The following is a 19537-nucleotide window of genomic DNA, read 5'->3' on the forward strand; positions in this document are numbered from 1 at the left end:
ATTTTATAAGAGATTTGACATACTTGGAGCTTTTTTTTGTAAAAAATTTATTTTACGAGTTCTGGCATTTTCAGTTTTTTGAGATTTCCCGCCAAACAATACTTATTCTGCGAAAAATTTTTTTTTCAAAAAATAACTTCATCTTTTACCTTTCATATGCCATATAACCGAAATTTTTGGGAACCATACAGGGCGAGCAATAATGAACTTTACCCATGAAGGTCCGACTCAAAAATCACATTTTATTTAATAACTTTTTCGTAGTGGCACCTGGACCATTTATATTCTCAGGCCTTAAATACTTTAATAACCCCATTATTTGTGTAAAATTACAATCTTCCAACTTTAATAGGTTCTGAGCAATTCGAATTTTCGCGTTTAATTCATTTGCCGCGTCCCTGTATATGGTGAAAAGATCAAACAACATCTAAAGGATCTGAAATTTTGTTTTACAACACATACTAAAATTTCAAGGTTCCAGCGATAGTACAAGTACCCGAAAAATGCGATTTTATGAAAAAAGTCAATTTTTTTGCGTTTTTGCAGGTAATTGGAGGTGTCAACCTAAACTCTGATGAAATGGCTAGTGGGAACAATACTTTGACGCTTTGTGGTTAAAAATTTTTTGCTCGTGACAGGTGGCCGGGACTTGGTTGGGTTTTTTGTAAAATTATGAATGAAAATGAACCGGAAACGATCAGGGAAAGGAAGCACCGAATCAGAAAATGAATGGGCTTTCCGAATCTGTGCATATCAATTGGGGAAATTGTGTATTGCGGCCAGGAAAATTCGGCAAACATTTTGACGTCTTCGAAAAATGCCGTTTTTTTGAAAAGTCAGTGGTTTTATACCGGGGTGAGACCAAATGAAATTTGCCCGATTATTTTATTAAAATTATTCGAATATATACACGGGTCAGTCGTAATGATCTATTTAATTTAAAATAAGAATTTAGATATTTGTTGAGTTTTTACTATTTAATTTATTATTAATAAATGTTAACAATTCTTAAACATTGCTTTTGGGATATAAATAAAAATTTTTTGAAATTATTGATTTTTAAGGTTAGTCGAGTATCATAACTTTTTTGGTATTGGTGCGATTTGGTTGAAATTTGGTACCTAGTACCTATTTCGGATAAGATTAAGAAATTTTAACAGATATTTGACATGACTATGTTTTAAGGTCACGTGACTACCTTAACTTTCTTCCTATTTGTCCGATTTGATTGAAATTTGGTATTTGGGGTTTATTTAGGATGCAATTATGAATTTTTCACAGATATTTGACATTTGACTTCCAGGTCACGTGACTATTGTAACTTTTTTGCTATTGGTCTGATTGGGTTCAAATTTGGTATTTGGGCTTTATTTAGAATGCAATTATTAATTTTTGACAGATATTTGACATTTGACTTCCGGATCACGTGACTATTGTAACTTTTTTGCTATGAGTCCGATTGGGTTCAAATTTGGTATTTATGCTTTATTTAGGATACAATTAATAAATTTTAACAGATAATTGACAAATTATATTTTAAAGTCACGTGACTTTGATAATTCTTTTGCTATTGATCCGATTGGGTTGAAATTTGGTATTTAGAGTTTTATTAGGATGCCATTATTGAATTTTTACAAATTTTTAAAATATTGCGTTTTTAAGTCACGTGACTATCAAAATTTCTTTCGTATTCGTCCGATTTGATTGAAATTTCCTATTAGATTATATGTATATATTTATAGATAATATTTTGTAGTACCCTATTGCTTTTAACTTAATTGTTTCTTAGATTTGCCTTTGAAAAACAAATTAAAAAATCATCGGTTGGATATGCTTTAAAGGGAACTTATCTTCTTTCATAATATTGTAGCATTATTATAGATTTTGAAAATTTTTGTCATTAAGCTTTTTCATTCCTTTTTGAATGGTCTTTAGCTAGAAAAAAGAAATTTGGAATTTGGAGCATGTTTTGAAAAAATTTTAATTTTGGGCCCGGTTTTGTTCGAAAATCGATAAATGCAAATAAATAGGTTTTCTGTTCATTTTAGAGTCAAATCGATAATAACCTTTTTGAAAGGTATCCTGAAGTAGTACCTGATAGAAAAATAAAAAAATGAAATTTTTTCATAGGGCTCTTGATAATTCGATATTTATGAATTATAGTTTTTTACAATTTTCTCCGAATCTGTGATAGCTATAATCAATTAGTTTTAACATTCGAATACCTCGTAATATTCCCTAGAACTTTTGTTTAAGGCAAAAAGTTGTTAGAGTTATAGTTTAGTTAGAAAAAAATAAAAACAATTTTTTCACAATTTTTCATGGCTATACCCCTTTCGATTTTGGAGCAAAAAAAATTTTTTTTTCTTGGGTTTTTTTTACTGGAAATTGCCAACTTAGGGCTTGCATTATAATTTGTCAATTATCATTTTAAGAAAAAAAATGGCACCGTGGAAAAAAAAACGAGTTTTCTTTTATTTTTTTTCACATTTTTACTAATATCTCGACTTCTATAGCTTCGATTCGATTCGTTGATGGTTTCTTTTATTTCTTATTCTCCTCCTGTCAATTCTTTTGATATTTTATTACTATTATATTTCAAAACAAAAAGGAAAATTAAAACAAATCGACGTAAAATCCCTGTTTGTTCTATTTCAATAAATAGACCCTTATGGGAACTTCTCTCTGAATTTGGTATTTATGATTTCTTTAGGATACAAGGAATAAATTATGACAGATAACTGACATTTGAGTCAGCCTAGGTCACATGACTACCGTAACTTTTTAGCTATTGGTCCGATTCTGTTCGAATTTGGTATTCAGGCTTTATTTAGAATACAATTAATATACTTCGACAGATATTTGAAATATAAGATAGTATACTAACACAACGCGACTATATAACAAATTATGGTTCTTTGAAGCATGATACCCCAACCACTGGTCATCTCTTTCCTTGGCATATAAACGTCGGTACACCAGATAATTTTTGTTTTTTCTTAAGAATTACTTTATAGCTATTCACAGACAAGACCTAAAGGTTCCAAACTGGTCCCCACGGACCAAAAGTATAGGAGCGAAGCGACTATACTTTTGGTATATAGGAGCGTCTGCGACTATATTATGCACGCGAGCCCGGGCCCGAAAAATCGTGTTTTTTTGGAAATAAAAATTCATATCTTTGGCTGTATGGTTAGCGAAACAATGAAATTTGGCATAGGGTCTCTCAATATATTGAGAATGATGGATCCGTAAACGATTTTTTTTTCCGGTACCACCAAACGGAGCGGTACTGTCTCAAAGTCAAAAATTCGTAAAAAAACGGGTCAAATTCCTTTCAGACGCGAGAACTCAAATAAAAAGCCTTTAAAAAACTTTAAATTTTTAGGACATAAGGGTCGGCGGGGGCTTAAGAACTGTATACTTTTTGGGCCAGATCGGTATACAGGGTGAGTTGTTATAAGCGAACAAAAGTGACTAAAAAAAAAATTCAAACTTCTCCAGAGGCTAAAAAAAAATTTTTATAAAAAAAGTGTTTCGGCGAAAAGACTTCATTTTATAAGAGATTTAACATACTTGGAGCTTTTTTTTGTAAAAAATTTATTTTACGAGTTCTGGCATTTTCAGTTTTTTGGAATTTTCTGCCAAACGATACTTATTTTGGGAAAATTTTTTTTTTCAAAAAATAACTTTATCCTTTGCCTTTCATATGCCATATAACCGAAATTTTCGTAAGCCATACAGGGCGAGCAATAATGAACTTTACCCATGAAGGTCCGACCTAAAAATCACATTTTATTTAATAACTTTTTAGTGGTGGCACCTGGACCATTTATATTCTCAGGGATTAAATACTTTAATAACCCCAGTATTTGTGTAAAATTACAATCTTCCAACTTTAATAGGTTCTGAGCAATTCGAATTTTCGCGTTTAATTCATTTGTCACGTCCCTGTACATGGTGAAAAGATCAGACATCATCTAAAAGATCCGAAATTTTGTTTTACAACACATACTAAAATTTCAGGGTTCCAGCGATAGTACAAGTACCCGAAAAATGCGATTTTATGAAAAAAGTCCATTTTTTTGCGTTTTTGCAGGTAATTGGAGGTGTCAACCTAAACTCTGATGAAATGGCTGGTGGGAACAATACTTTGACGCATGGTGGGTACAAATTTTTTGCTCGTGACAGGTGGCCGGGACTTGGTTGGGTTTTTTGTAAAATTATGAATGAAAATGAACCGGAAACGATCAGGGAAAGGAAGCACCGAATCAGAAAATGAATGGGCTTTCCGAATCTGTGCATATCAATTGGGAAAATTGTGTATTGCGGCCAGGAAAATTCGGCAAACATTTTGACGTCTTCGAAAAATGCCGTTTTTTTGAAATGTCAGTGGTTTTATACCGGGGTGAGACGAAATGAAATTTGCCCGATTATTTTATTAAAATTATTCGAATATATACACGGGTCAGTCGTAATTATCTATTTAATTTAAAATAATAATTTAGATATTTGGTGAGTTTTTACTATTTAGTTTATTATTAATATATGTTAACAATTCTTAAACATTGCTTTTGGGTTATAAATAAAAATTTTTTGAAATTATTGATTTTTAAGGTTAGTCGAGTATCATAACTTTTTTGGTATTGGTGCGATTTGGTTGAAATTTGGTACCTAGTACCTATTTCGGATAAGATTAAGAAATTTTAACAGATATTTGACATGACTATGTTTTAGGGTCACGTGACTACCTTAACTTTCTTCCTATTTGTCCGATTTGATTGAAATTTGGTATTTGGGGTTTATTTAGGATGCAATTATTAATTTTTCACAGATATTTGACATTTGATTTTCAGGTCACGTGACTATTGGTACTTTTTTGCTATGAGTCCGATTGGGTGCAAATTTGGTATTTGGGCTTTATTTAGGATGCAATTATTAATTTTTCACAGATATTTGACTTTCAGGTCACGTGACTATTGTAACTTTTTTGCTATGAGTCCGATTGGGTTCAAATTTGATATTTATGCTTTATTTAGGACACAATTAATAAATTTTAACAGATAATTGACAAATTATATTTTAAAGTCACGTGACTTTCATAATTCTTTTGCTATTGATCCGATTGGGTTGAAATTTAGTATTTGGGCTTTATTTAGGATGCAAGTAATAAATTTTGCCAGAAATTTGACATATTGAATTTTAAAGTCACGTGACTTCCATAACTTTTTTGCTATTGATCCGATTGGGTTTAAATTTGGAATTTGGGGTTTATTTAGGATGCAATTATTGATTTCTTACAAAATTTTAAAATATTAAGTTCTAGGGTCACGTGACTATGAAAATTTCCTATTTGATTGAAATTTGCTATTAGATGATATGTATATATTTGTAGATATTATTTTGTATTACCCTATTCCTTTTATCTTAATTAGTTAAATTATTTCTTAAATTTGCCTTTAAAAAAAAAATTAAAAAATCATCGGTTCGAATACATAGGCTTTAAAGGGAACTTATCTTCTTTCGTAATATTGTAGCATTATTATAGATTTTGAAAAATTTTGTCATAAAGCTTTTTCATTACTTTTTGAATGGTCTTTAGCCAGAAAAAAAGAAATTTTGAATTTGGAGCATGTTTTGAAAAATTTTCATTTTTGGCCGGATTTTGTTTGAAAATCGATAAATGCAAATAAATAGGTTTTCTGTTCATTTTAGAGTCAAATCGATAATAACCTTTTTGAAAGGTATCCTGAAGTAATACAAGATAGAAAAATAAAAAGTTGAAATTTTTCCATAGGGCTCTTGATAATTCGATATTTATGATTAATAGTTTTTTACAATTTTCTCCGAATCTGTGATAGCTATAATCAATTAGTTTTAACATTCGAATACCTCGTAACATTCCCTAGAACTTTTGTTTAAGACAAAAAGTTGTCAGAGTTATAGTTTATTTAGAAAAAAATAAAAACCGTTTTTTTCGAAATTTTTCATGGCTATACCCCTTTCGATTTTGGAGCAAAAAAAAAATTTTTTTTTTCTTGGGTTTTTTTTTACTGGAAATTGCCAACTTAGGTCTTACATTATAATTTGTCGGTTATCATTTTAAGAAAAAAAATGCTACCGTGGGAAAAAACGAGTTTTCTTTTATTTTCTTTCACATTTTTACTAATATCTCGACTTCTGTAGCTTCGATTCAATTCGTTGATGGTTTCTTTTATTTCTTATTCTCCTCCTGTCAATTCTTTTGATATTTTATTACTATTACTTTTCAAAATAAAAAGAAAAATTAAAACAAATCGACGTAAAATCCCGTTTGTTCTATTTCAATAAATAGACCCTTATGGGAACTTCTCTCTAATTTTGGTATTTATGGTTTATTTAGGATACAACTAATAAATTATGACAGATAACTGACATTTGAGTTTCAGCCCAAGTCACGTGACTACCGTAACTTTTTTGCTATTGGTCCGATTCTGTTGGAATTTGGTACTCAGGCTTAATTTAGAATACAATTAATATATTTTGACAGATATTTGAAATATAAGACAGTATATCGACACACAACGCGACTATATAACAAATTATGGTTCTTTGAAGCATGATACCCCAACCACTGGTCATCTCTTTCCTTGGCATATAAACGTTGGTACACCTGATAATTTTTGTTTTGTTTTAAGAAATCCTCTAAGGCCCATCACTGACAGGACTTAGAGGTTCCAAACTGGTCCCCACGGACCAAAAGTATAGGAGCGAAGCGACTATACTTGTTATATAGTCGCAGACTATATTATGCACGCCACGTCGGGCCCGAAAAATCGTGTTTTTTTCGAAATAAAAATTCATATCTTTGGCTGTATGGCTAGCGAAACGATGAAATTTTGCATAGGGTCTCTCAATACATTGGGAATGATGGATCCGTAAACAATTTTTTTTTCCGGTACCACCAAACGGAGCGGTACTTTCTCAAAGTCAAAAATTCGTAAAAAAATGGATCAAATTCCTTTCAGACGCGAGAACTCAAATAAAAAGCCTTTAAAAGACTTGAAATTTTTAGGACATAAGGGTCGGTGGGGGCTTAAGAACTGTATACTTTTTGGGCCAGATCGGTATACAGGGTGAGTTGTTATAAGCGAACAAAAGTGACTAAAAAAAAAATTCAAACTTCTCCAGAGGCTAAAAAAAAATTTTTATAAAAAAAGTGTTTCGGCGAAAAGACTTCGTTTTATAAGAGATTTAACATACTTGGAGCTTTTTTTTGTAAAAAATTTATTTTACGAGTTCTGGCATTTTCAGTTTTTTGGAACATGGAAGACTTATAGGTGATATTAGTGACATTTTCCCAAGCATTTCCATAGAGAGAGGTATTGTAGAGCTGAACGGGCTACTCATTGAGCATTTCATGATTTCCAATATCTCGAGGCATGAAAAATATCGGCTTTTATAAAATATTCTTATATAAAAGCTCTCTGCAGCTAGTTTGAAAAGAAACTTTTTTCTTTCGAACTAGGCTAGTTTAAGTGTAGACTATAACTAATATACTATAATATCCTCGTCTGATAATTATAATATCCTCAACCGAGTAACTTTCTCAAAAGAAAAAAACGATTAGGACCCTTAAGGGCGCGCACAGTTAAATTAAGAACTTTTCTTATTTACTTTACAATCTGCATCACCCACGACTGGCCATTAAAATTCCGGGGGCTCGGGCAAATTAAGTTCCAAAGAAATACTTTAATTTAATCCTCAAATTGGAACGGTCCTGAACAGAAATGCGTCGCGTCGCTCGTTGCGAGCGTTTTCGTTATTCCGTGGCAGCAGCGGGACAAAAGGCGGAAAATAAACTAATTTATGTAAGTAGGGTTCCCCTAATGAAACTGGCTCCGCCTACTGTTTCGTAACTGCTCGTAAGCAAAGGTTGCCAAGTTGTTTGAACAGGCCCGAAATTAGGAAGAATTTGTATTTTTACTTTCTTTTAGTCACATTCATATTAAAGGCGATGCTAAACCAAGGGTTATGAAAAGACAAAACGAAATCGAAGTTTGACAGAATAGAACACTACCTTTAACTACTTTTAGAGATACAGATAACAACTTTTAAAAATGCGATCTTTTTGATGTATACTAATTTTGATAAGATTTACTTAGTTTTGAAGATCTCTGATAGGATAGAACGTATACCATGTATGTAGTACCATGCCGCAGAATTATTGTTTTGTCAGTTATTAAAGTAAAAATTATTTGCGTGTCACCTCCTTGATCTACTAGAAGAAAAAGTAGTAAAATATCTATGAGACCAGGCCATTAGCCTTAGAAAAGCTAAATTGTAAATATTGGCTAGATATTTAAACAATGCTGAATACTCCTTGATCTGCAGTTTCTTCCTTGTTTCAACATCAACGGCATTCCAGGTTGTCCGCAATACCTAGGATATGAATACACTGTCTTAAGTGCCAATGTTCTTAAAAGATGGATTTCACGTCTCTTTATCTGACAATTACTCTGTCTTAAGAGACCCTTGCTAGATGCTATCATTCACATACGACTCTCCTGCACGAACTTAATAAATATACCTGGACTGCCAATTCAATGAAAAGTAAATGACCACTACTAGGGAACCGCCATTTTGCGTGATTCTGTCCTTTCGATGTTGGTCACTCTGACAAATTTTAGTTGTGCCAATTGTAGGGAAACAAAACAATTAAAGTTTTTGAGAGGTTATGTTTACGAAAACAGAAAATAGAAAGTTACATTAGATCTATGATTTTTCTTGTACTTCTTTAAGAATTTCAATCAAATTTATGAAAGAAAGTAATCCCCACCTAAAATGAGACAAAGTTTCAATCAACTTGGAATAGATGCATGCACTTTAAAAGATTTGTTTTATTGCTCTGATAATCTTGAATATTAATATTTCTAATTATATATGGTGCATGCCTGTTTATTAAATACACTATCTTTTTATTGAAAATTTCAATTTTCTTATCTATATCAGGTGTGTAATAAATTTGATCCCTATTTAATTGACTTGCATCCAAATGTAACTGATTTAAATCTATCTTTTTGTAATTTCTATATTGAATTCGTTTAATGCCATTATTATTCATAGGAAAATCTAATACTGAAAATACCATATTATGGCCCAATTTTTTTATTATGGAGGTTTGATTAGTTACTATTAGATCAATAAGACTTGAAGTGTTTGTGGTGAAATTATGTCGTGTAGACTCAGTAATGACTTGCTTTAAATTAAAAATATCAGGTAACTGTTAGAGTTTGATTTTTCCTGTATTTTGCCTTAAAAAATCAATATTGAAATCTCCCACACCTATTACTTGGTCATAGCAAGGAATAGTTAAACCAAATAATTGGTCCATCCAAACAATAAAATGATTAATATTAGAGGATGGTGGACGGAGAATTAGTTATTAAGGTGAGAATGGAATAAGAAAAGAAGGCAAGTAGCAATGGTTGGAAAGAATGAATGTAAGCAACTGAATTAGACTTTGAAGAATTTGAAGAATTAAAGAAAAGGCATTGCTATATTGACCGAATTTGATGAAAATGTATATGTATAAATGAATTTTCATATTTATATATGCGTCATATTTCCTATAAAATAGCACTTCCTCACCAAAGTAGTGCATACTGTCTTTTCTTCTTAAAGCGGTTGTACTTAAGCTATATATGCTTAAATGAACCAATAATGATAACGTGGGAGTCAAACCATAAGGCATCTACCCTAAAAATATCATATTACCTTGGCAATGACCCCCTAGCTCCTCATTCTAGTAATCCCATAAAATTGAATGCTACTTCCTCGTGTCTATTAGTGGTCCATTGTGCCTCTTTACACCTATGTTAAGTGGCTGTCAACAATTTCGTACATCATACATCGCTTAAGCACAATAGGAATTGTACCCAAGTATTTTCGGCTTTTTATCGCGCTCCACAAAAGAACATGAATATCCGAATATCTGATATCTTTTTCCCGGTATGGTTGTATTGTAAAACGCGGCGGGATTTTTGCTCTTTCGCTTTAGAATGTCAAATAGCTAATGCTTTAGGTGGAGTTTAAAAGAATATTATAGAAAAAAATATTATAAGGACTATAAAATAACATAAATCAAAAAGTACAAAGAAAATATTAATTTCGTTAAGGTATTTACAAGAGTCATAATACACTACTCAAAACAATTATCGTATATTTTGGAACACAACACTTCCGACATCCTGGTCAAGAAACAACACTAGCACAGATTGATTTCTGTACATGGAAACTTTGAGAAATTGCATGACAATAGCAAGAAACTTACAAACTCTGATAAGTGGTCATCAGATAAGGATAGTGATCGGACAGTTATAACCAGACTCAGAAATAAAGTGGTAATAACTAGAATATTATATCAAGTCAAGGCTTATTCTCTCGATAAACTGATTGAAGACTATATAAAAGACGTTAGTTAGCTGCTTTTGGTGAAGAGGATGTTGTGGCTTAAAATGTAATAAGCTTTGGTGTATTGACCTCTATATATCTGTTAACCAGTATAATTATATTATTCTCGGATTAATTGTATGATAATATCGCATGATAGTTCGACTAGCGCGTAAAGTTGTTTCTGCAAGATACAGCGGTGAAATGGATTGGCTATATTGTCAGATAGAATACAGATAAGATGCAATAAAAGAACTATTAGAAATAGATTACATTAGTATTCAGAAAGAAGAAAAATCATAGGTCTATTGAGCTTCGTCCATTTTTCTGCTAATTACTTTTCATACCTGTATTCATTGATACTATTGCATTTTAAATTTACAACTGAATCTGTAAAAAACTAAAGTTTTTAATTGAAGGTACCACCGAACTTCTTGAAGCAACTGTTTGAAGCCTTTACCGAGTGGCATCATATCTTCGAAGAGTGTAAAAAAAATGTATATTTTCTGTGAAGGTGCACTGTAAGACATAAAAAATTTTTTATTCAATCCTATTTAATTAAAATGAAAAAGTTTTAATGAAATAATAAACTCCTCATAAGGTTTAACTTTTTATTGGTAAATGTTTATTTAAATAGTTTTTCTTCGTTCTACCATGCAACTTTGCATATTGCGTCTTTTTGTCAATAAATATTTTGAATAGTAAACAAAATATTGGCATATAACCTTTAATAAAAATTGGTAATTTTTCAATATTAAAATAATAAGCCTTATTTCTTTACATGCATAAAAATAAGAAAATAAACTAATCCCAAAAATTTAACTACGTATAGCTTGCTTACAGCTTTCAAAAAGCAATCTATATATTAATCAATACTATTTTTAGTAACAATATTTTTCAATCCTTATGATGAAATTTAAGTTATAATAAAACATACAATTAGTAAACCATACTCCTGTAGAACTTCGCAGCTTTATTGTAGTTTATTATAGAGACTTAATACTAACCTCATAAACATTAACAATAATTTTGTTAACCTCATTTTTAAATCTGACTGCTCTACTGTTTTGTATATTTTTCTAATAGTTAAGAAGTCTGAAATAGTTGTGCAGTAAATAGGTCTATTTTTAAATACTCACGCACACTTTTAATGCCAAAAATCGGGATATGAGATTTCACCATTAATACAAAAACAAGATATAGAAAGGACTTTTATTGACCTTTGTTTTAATATAGATCCACCTAAACTCATCTCAGAGCCAAGTTATTCTGTTTGTTTGAAATTTTTAAGTTTGGACAAAAGTGTTTTGATTGATTGGCAAATCCATGAGTCAAGATACGCTTACACTATAACTCGTAATTTCACAATGGTTCTGTGTATATATATGTATTTCCTTGTGAGATTTTGTTCCAGGTGTAGGTTCTGTTTGTAGTAATTTTCTGTTTTGATCATCGGGATCTTCGTATTCATCTGGGATAAAACAGGTGGCGCTTATATTTTATTGAATCCCAGTTGAAGCCGCGCTATTCTATCAAATAATATCGGCTTCTCTTTCACAAAATCGCCAAAGCAGTCACCTTTATTAAGTCTCTATTTTAGCCCTGTCTTTCTATACCTTCGACTCGTTCTCCTTCCTTTGTTTTTCTTGTACCCATTTTCCTTTCTATATTATCATCAAAGCCACAGATAACTACAAATTAATTTAAACTAAAATAATCAGCATAGTATCTAATTTTTTTTTTGTCAAAACAAAGCTTAACCTAAATGGCTATGAAGCCTTTTTTTTAAGTAATATTGTAAGCTAGTCTTAAAATTATGGTAAACATTTTTGTACCAGAAAATTTAATGAATAAATTAAAATTGGAATCGACAAAAGTCTTATTTTTTTCAATATAATATAATAATTCAACATACTTTTAATTTCGCCAAAATACCAAAAAAATTATTTTATAAAAAAATCACATAATCCCATTAAACTTAAATGTTTTGACTCAGAACTATTGTCCCGTACATAAAGGCCATCGTTAGAGAATATAGGATTACGCCTATTTTCGATATAAAGCCTTGAATATAGCCCATTATCCGTAAATCTCTGCGCTACAAAGGAGCATTTCTTGCGGTCAAAATATTTTTAAATCGATCCGAAGGGGCGCAATAAGCAAAAATAACCCTTATTGGGTGGTTCCTTAAAACCCACGCTGGTTTGGAGCTTTCGCGGTTCGTTGTGCTCGAATACTGGCTCTACTGCTCTCGGCACGGGTATGCCCTACAAATGTGAGGGCAGGAGCTTTTAAATTAACGAGAAATTGGGAAATGGAAGGAAATGAATCCGATATTTGGACTAAGAGGTGGTCATTATAAGAAAATTTTTTATGTCTGAAAAAGTATATAGGTTTGTTTATCATATCTACCAATCAAATTTTACAATCAGTTAAATCATCAATCAATCAATAGCCGTTTATTTAGCGTTTAAAATATTCACATAATAATGTAAGTTAATAAGTAAGTGTAAAATAAATGGCAGCACAAAATACAATAAATCCAAATTCGAGATTTTTTTTTAAAAATATGTTTGCAACAAAAATACTAAAAAATCTAACAAAAAATAAAGGAAATACAAAAAAAAAATAGACAAACACTAGAATATATCGCATAGGAATTTAAAATATGTATTCGGGGTTCTGACGGGGTTGTGATTTAATATCGGCTAAATCTAATGAAAGCGAAAGAGGGTATTTTTTTTGAGAAAATCTTAAGATTTTATTTCTGGATTGGGCATATTTTGACATTAGTTAAGTTTTCACAAATATGTGTGACGAAAAATATTTTTTTCTCAAGTGAAACTTTCTGTATGTTTTTGCATTTTCGGATTCTCCGGAAATATATACAGGGTGTCCCAGACAAAACAATCCACCCTGAAAATCTTTCAAAATAAATTGTTTAGGCAAAAAACGGCCGAATACGTCAAATTTAATATTGAGATGGTAAACGTTAAATAAACTTTTTAAAATGACAAGATTTAAAAAACAGGGTGTTTTCAAAGTGACCTTTGTCCATTTTTTCAATGAAATATTTGTCCTTTTTTCTTAAAAGCTTACGTTTCTAGAGGTGGAAAACGATACTGTATATATCCATCTCTTAAAAAAGTTATGAGGCGCTCTTACTTAAGTCATTCTGTTTAAAAAAATCTGCTAGAGTAGGTGATTCCTTGAAAAAAAATACATCCCTTCATAATGTTCCTTTAGTAAACTAAACTATTTGTTCTTTCAGGTCTAGCACAATTCAAAAACTCGTTTAGTTCCTCAGGTCCTGGGTCCTGTTTATCAGGTAAGTCTACTTCTTCTTACATACAAAAACTCTTATAAAGACAAAAACACGATTTTATTGTGGGTTACACTCTTTTAATAAGTCATCCTTCGAATTTAACGATATTCGCAAATATTTTCAAGAATAAATTTTCAACCAATTTATCAAATAACTCTCTTAAAGACCGACTTCAAAAAGTTCTCCGGAGTCGTTATATTCCTTTTTGTTCCCGACTACACGAAACTAAGCTATTATACGCTTTCGACCGATTAACTTGCGCTAACAGCCTGTTAAATCCTAATAATTACGTTTTTCTAAAGGCTCCTTCGTATTTCTTTATTTCGTTTACGATAAAAGAGTAAGGTAAGTAAGAAGATTTGTGTTTATAATTATATAGTCGCAGACTATATTATGCACGCCACGTCGGGCCCGAAAAATCGTGTTTTTTTGGAAATAAAAATTCATATCTTTGGCTGTATGGCTAGCGAAACGATGAAATTTGGCATAGGGTCTCTCAATACATTGGGAATGATGGATCCGTAAACGAATTTTTTTTCCGGTACCACCAAACGGAGCGGTACTGTCTCAAAGTCAAAAATTCGTAAAAAAACGGGTCAAATTCCTTTCAGACGCGAGAACTCAAATAAAAAGCCTTTAAAAAACTTTAAATTTTTAGGACATAAGGGTCGGTGGGGGCTTAAGAACTGTATACTTTTTGGGCCAGATCGGTATACAGGGTGAGTTGTTATAAGCGAACAAAAGTGACTAAAAAAAAAATTCAAACTTCTCCAGAGGCTAAAAAAAAATTTTTATAAAAAAAGTGTTTCGGCGAAAAGACTTCGTTTTATAAGAGATTTGAGATACTTGGAGCTTTTTTTTGTAAAAAATTTATTTTACGAGTTCTGGCATTTTCAGTTTTTTGGAATTTTCTGCCAAACGATACTTATTTTGGGAAAATTTTTTTTTTCAAAAAATAACTTCATCTTTTACCTTTCATATGCCATATAACCGAAATTTTTGGAAACCATACAGGGCGAGCAATAATGAACTTTACCCATGAAGGTCTGACTCAAAAATCACATTTTATTTAATAACTTTTTCGAAGTGGCACCTGGACCATTTATATTCTCAGGGATTAAATACTTTAATAACCCCATTATTTATGTAAAATTACAATCTTCCAACATTAATAGGTTCTGAGCAATTCGAATTTTCGCGTTTAATTCATTTGCCACGTCCCTGTACATGGTGAAAAGATCAAACAACATCTAGAGGATCCGAAATTTTGTTTTACAACACATACTAAAATTTCAGGGTTCCAGCGATAGTACAAGTACCCGAAAAATGCGATTTTATGAAAAAAGTCCATTTTTTTGCGTTTTTGCAGGTAATTGGAGGTGTCAACCTAAACTCTGATGAAATGGCTAGTGGGAACAATACTTTGACGCATTGTGGTTACAAATTTTTTGCTCGTAACAGGTGGCCGGGACTTGGTTGGGTTTTTTGTAAAATTATGAATGAAAATGAACCGGAAACGATCAGGGAAAGGAAGCACCGAATCAGAAAATGAATGGGCTTTCCGAATCTGTGCATATCAATTGGGGAAATTGTGTATTGCGGCCAGGAAAATTCGGCAAACATTTTGACGTCTTCGAAAAATGCCGTTTTTTTGAAAAGTCAGTGGTTTTATACCGGGGTGAGACGAAATGAAATTTGCCCTATTATTTTATTAAAATTATTCGAATATATACACGGGTCAGTCGTAATGATCTATTTAATTTAAAATAAGAATTTAGATATTTGGTGAGTTTTTACTATTTAGTTTATTATTAATAAATGTTAACAATTCTTAAACATTGCTTTTGGGTTATAAATAAAAATTTTTTGAAATTATTGATTTTTAAGGTTAGTCGAGTATCATAACTTTTTTGGTATTGGTGCGATTTGGTTGAAATTTGGTACCTAGTACCTATTTCGGATAAGATTAATAAATTTTTACAGATATTTGACATGACTATGTTTTAAGGTCACGTGACTACCTTAACTTTCTTCCTATTTGTCCGATTTGATTGAAATTTGGTATTTGGGGTTTATTTAGGATGCAATTATGAATTTTTCACAGATATTTGACATTTGACTTCCAGGTCACGTGACTATTGTAACTTTTTTGCTATTGGTCTGATTGGGTTCAAATTTGGTATTTGGGCTTTATTTAGGATGCAATTATTAATTTTTGACAGATATTTGACATTTGACTTCCGGGTCACGTGACTATTGTAACTTTTTTGCTATGAGTCCGATTGGGTTCAAATTTGGTATTTATGCTTTATTTAGGACACAATTAATAAATTTTAATAGATAATTGACAAATTATATTTTAAAGTCACGTGACTTTCATAATTCTTTTGCTATTGATCCGATTGGGTTGAAATTTAGTATTTGGGCTTTATTTAGGATGCAAGTAATAAATTATGACAGAAATTTGACATATTGAATTTTAAAGTCACGTGACTTCCATAACTTTTTTGCTATTAATCCGATTGGGTTCAAATTTGGAATTTGGGGTTTATTTAGGATGCAATTATTGATTTCTTACAAAATTTTAAAATATTAAGTTCTAGGGTCACGTGACTATCAAAATTTCCTATTTGATTGAAATTGGCTATTAGATGATATGTATATATTTGTAGATAATATTTTGTATTCCTTTTATCTTATTTTGTTAAATTATTTCTTAAATTTGACTTTAAAAAAAAAAAAATTAAGAAATCATCGGTTCGAATACATAGGCTTTAAAGGGAACTTATGTTCTCTCGTAATATTGTGGCATTATTATAGATTTTGAAAAATTTTGTCATAAAGCTTTTTTATTACTTTTTGAGTGGTCTTTAGCCAGAAAAAAGAAATTTTGAATTTGGAGCATGTTTTGAAAAAATTTTCATTTTGGGCCCGATTTTGTTCGAAAATCGATAAATGCAAATAAATAGGTTTTCTGTTCATTTTAGAGTCAAATCAATAATAACCTTTTTGAAAGGTATCCTGAAGTAGTACAAGATAGAAAAATAAAAAGTTGAAATTTTTCCATAGGGCTCTTGATAATTCGATATTTATGATTAATAGTTTTTTACAATTTTCTCCGAATCTGTGATAGCTATAATCAATTAGTTTTAACATTCAAATACCTCGTAATATTCCCTAGAACTTTTGTTTAAGAGAAAAAGTTGTCAGAGTTATAGTTTATTTAGAAAAAAATAAAAACCATTTTTTCGCAATTTTTCATGGCTATACCCCTTTCGATTTTGGAGCAAAAAAAATTTTTTTTTTCTTGGGTTTTTTTTACTGGAAATTGCCAACTTAGGACTTACATTATAATTTGTCGGTCATGATTTTAAGAAAAAAAAATTATACCGTGTGAAAAAACCAGTTTCCTTTTGTTTTTCCCACATTTTTACTAATATCTCGACTTCTATAGCTTCGATTCAATTCGTTGATGGTTTCTTTTATTTCTCATTCTCCTCCTGTCAATTCTTTTGATATTTTATTACTATTACTTTTCAAAATAAAAAGAAAAATTAAAACAAATCGACGTAAAATCCCGTTTGTTCTATTTCAATAAATAGACCCTTATGGGAACTTCTCTCTGAATTTGGTATTTATGGTTTATTTAGGATACAACTAATAAATTATGACAGATAACTGACATTTGAGTTTCAGCCCAGGTCACGTGACTACCGTAACTTTTTTGCTATTGGTCCGATTCTGTTCGAATTTGGTATTCAGGCTTTATTTAGAATACAATTAATATACTTCGACAGATATTTGAAATATAAGATAGTATACTAACACAACGCGACTATATAACAAATTATGGTTCTTTGAAGCATGATACCCCAACCACTGGTCATCTCTTTCCTTGGCATATAAACGTTGGTACAGCTGATAATTTTTGTTTTTTTTTAAGAATTCCTTTATAGCCCTTCACAGACAAGACCTAAAGGTTCCAAACTGGTCCCCACGGACCAAAAGTATAGGAGCGAAGCGACTATACTTGTTATATAGTCGCAGACTATATTATGCACGCCACCTCGGGTCCGAAAAATCGTGTTTTTTTGGAAATAAAAATTCATATCTTTGGCTGTATGGCTAGCGAAACGATGAAATTTGGCATAAGGTCTCTCAATACATTGGGAATGATGGATCCGTAAACGAATTTTTTTTCCGGTACCACCAAACGGAGCGGTACTGTCTCAAAGTCAAAAATTCGTAAAAAAACGGGTCAAATTCCTTTCAGACGCGAGAACTCAAATAAAAAGCTTTTAAACGACTTTAAATTTTTAGGACATAAGGATCGGTGGGGGCTTAAGAGCTGTATACTTTTTGGGCCAGATCGGTATACAGGGCGAGTTATTATAAGCGAATAAAAGTGACTAAAAAAAAAATTCAAACTTCTCCAGAGGCTAAAAAAAAATTTTTATAAAAAAAGTGTTTCGGCGAAAAGACTTCGTTTTATAAGAGATTTGACATACTTGGAGCTTTTTTTTGTAAAAAATTTATTTTACGAGTTCTGGCATTTTCAGTTTTTTAGGATTTTCCGCCAAACGATACTTATTTTGGGAAAATTTTTTTTTTCAAAAAATAACTTCATCCTTTACCTTTTATATGCCATATAACCGAAATTTTTGGGAACCATACAGGGTGAGCAATAATGAACTTTACCCATGAAGGTCCGACCCGAAAATCACATTTTATTTAATAACTTTTTAGTGGTTGCACCTGGACAATTTATATTCTTTAATAACCCCATTATTTGTGTAAAATTACAATCTTCCAACTTTAATAGGTTCTGAGCAATTCGAATTTTCGCGTTTAATTCATTTGCCGCGTCCCTGTACATGGTGAAAAGATCAGACATCGTCTAAAAGATCCGAAATTTTGTTTTACAACACATACTAAAATTTCAGGGTTCCAGCGATAGTACAAGTACCCGAAAAATGCGATTTTATGAAAAAAGTCCATTTTTTTGCGTTTTTGCAGGTAATTGGAGGTGTCAACCTAAACTCTGATGAAATGGCTAGTGGGAACAATACTTTGACGCATGGTGGATACAAATTTTTTGCTCGTGACAGGTGGCCGGGACTTGGTCGGGTTTTTTGTAAAATTATGAATGAAAATGAACCGGAAACGATCAGGGAAAGGAAGCACCGAATCAGAAAATGAATGGGCTTTCCGAATCTGTGCATATCAATTGGGGAAATTGTGTATTGCGGCCAGGAAAATTCGGCAAACATTTTGACGTCTTCGAAAAATGCCGTTTTTTTGAAAAGTCAGTGGTTTTATACCGGGGTGAGACGAAATGAAATTTGCCCGATTATTTTATTAAAATTATTCGAATATATACACGGGTCAGTCGTAATGATCTATTTAATTGAAAATAAAAATTTAGATATTAGGTGAGTTTTTACTATTTAGTTTATTATTAATAAATGTTAACAATTCTTAAACATTGCTTTTGGGATATAAATAAAATTTTTTTGAAATTATTGATTTTTAAGGTTAGTCGAGTATCATAACTTTTTTGGTATTGGTGCGATTTGGTTGAAATTTGGTACCTAGTACCTATTTCGGATAAGATTAATAAATTTTTACAGATATTTGACATGACTATGTTTTAAGGTCACGTGACTACCTTAACTTTCTTCCTATTTGTCCGATTTGATTGAAATTTGGTATTTGGGGATTATTTAGGATGCAATTATGAATTTTTCACAGATATTTGACATTTGACTTCCAGGTCACGTG

At 31.4% G+C, this 19537-nt stretch overlaps 1 long non-coding RNA gene across 2 annotated transcripts; it reads left to right on the top strand.

Moving 5' to 3' along the window:
- Positions 1 to 301: 301 nt before the first annotated feature.
- On the top strand, positions 302 to 19182 carry LOC126749628 (uncharacterized). Of its 2 annotated transcripts, none has more exons than XR_007665218.1 (3): positions 302 to 352; positions 3906 to 4099; positions 18773 to 19182. It is a non-coding gene; the product is annotated as an uncharacterized LOC126749628 (long non-coding RNA). The 2 variants fall into 2 exon arrangements; XR_007665217.1 differs by lacking the exon at positions 18773 to 19182 and adding an exon at positions 15218 to 15606 and having other exon boundaries at positions 3906 to 4191.
- The last annotated feature ends 355 nt before the right edge of the window (positions 19183 to 19537 follow it).

Source organism: Anthonomus grandis, unplaced genomic scaffold, assembly GCF_022605725.1.
Source record: "Anthonomus grandis grandis unplaced genomic scaffold, icAntGran1.3 ctg00000392.1, whole genome shotgun sequence".
Taxonomy (NCBI): domain Eukaryota; kingdom Metazoa; phylum Arthropoda; class Insecta; order Coleoptera; family Curculionidae; genus Anthonomus; species Anthonomus grandis.